At 43.7% G+C, this 1427-nt stretch overlaps 1 pseudogene; it reads right to left on the bottom strand.

Moving 5' to 3' along the window:
• Window positions 1-412: 412 nt before the first annotated feature.
• On the bottom strand, window positions 413-973 carry LOC110314708 (annotated as a pseudogene).
• Window positions 974-1427: the final 454 nt, after the last annotated feature.

The following is a 1427-nucleotide window of genomic DNA, read 5'->3' as shown; positions in this document are numbered from 1 at the left end:
GGGATCCTTTTAAATTCCTCCCTTTACTGGGAGCCTTTTAAATTTCTCTCTTTAACCCGGGAGCTTAACTTGTCTCTATACTGAGAGCTTAATTTATAACTCCATCCCATAACCCTGGGAACTTGACTTATTTGTAACAGGTAACACACCAAAACAGTGCGCGCGCACACACACACACACACACACACACACACACACACACACACACAAACTAACATATACATATGCCGCAGAGTTATCGTCATCTTTCTGCAGACTGGATGCAGATGCTCTGCTCTGTATGAATATCTTCTTTTTTTCTTAGCTAACTGAACAGCATTTCTGCTTTTTCTTTCTTTTCTTTTTTTCTTTCTTCTTCTTTCCATCACAACCTCTTCCCTGCATCTGGCACCTCCACGTCCTGAGCCTGGTGTCAGGACAGCACACACTTGCAGCCAGGACCACTCTCATCAGGCGGGTTCAGTCTCCGTAGTTTTTGCTGACGAATCTCATGGACTAGTGTAAAGAAGGCATCCTCCACACCTTGCCTCATTTTGGCTGATGTTTCAATGTAGGGGATGCCATAGCTGCGAGCAAGGTCCTGGGCCTGCTGAGACTCAACAGTGCGAGCGGCCAGGTCACACTTGTTGCCCACCAGCACCATTGGCACATCATCTGAATCTCTCACCCGCTTGATCTGCTCCCTGTACTGATGGATGTGTTTCAAGGACTTGGTGTCATTGATGGCAAATACACAGAGGAAGCCCTCCCCTGTGCGCAGGTACTGGTCCCACATGGCGCTATACTCTTCTTGACCTGATGTATTTAAGATGTCCAGTAGACATGTCTCCCTATCAATGACCACCTGTTTTTGGTAGGAATCCTCTATGGTGGGATCATACTCTTCCACAAAGTAGTTCCAGATCAGCTGGATGGTCAGGGCACTCTTTCCCATGGCTCCAGTGCCCACCACCACAAGCTTGTATTCTGTCATCGCTTCTTTTTGCCTTCTCTTCTTTTCTTCTTCTCTTTCTTTTTCTTTTTCATTAGCTGCTCCCATAGAAAAGTTCTTCACATGCAGCACTAGATGCACCCTAATGCAATTTAAATTAGTGTGTATGGTTAGAGGATCTAGAAGAGCATATTAAACATGCAACTTATATTTATCCAAAATGAATTTCCACTCATGTCAAATACCCTGACTATACTAAAGTCTTCACTAGGTCTGCTTGTCTGACCAAGTAGACTCATGTGCTGTGAGAGAGGAAATGTTGGGAACTCACAGACAGGCCATGCTGGTTGCTGTGACCCTTTTTTTTTTTTTTTTTTTTTTTCAGTGAGGTGTGCTTTTGAGTCTGGTAAATAGATTTTTATAACATAATTCCCAAGTTACTTAAAGATAATAATTCAAGCTGGAGTATCCCACCATGTATGAGAAAATGGATGCT

This window comes from Mus pahari, unplaced genomic scaffold (assembly GCF_900095145.1).
Source record: "Mus pahari unplaced genomic scaffold, PAHARI_EIJ_v1.1 scaffold_13163_1, whole genome shotgun sequence".
NCBI lineage: Eukaryota > Metazoa > Chordata > Mammalia > Rodentia > Muridae > Mus > Mus pahari.
The sequence above is the reverse complement of the archived record's forward strand: the minus strand, read 5'-3'. Positions and strand labels throughout refer to the sequence as shown.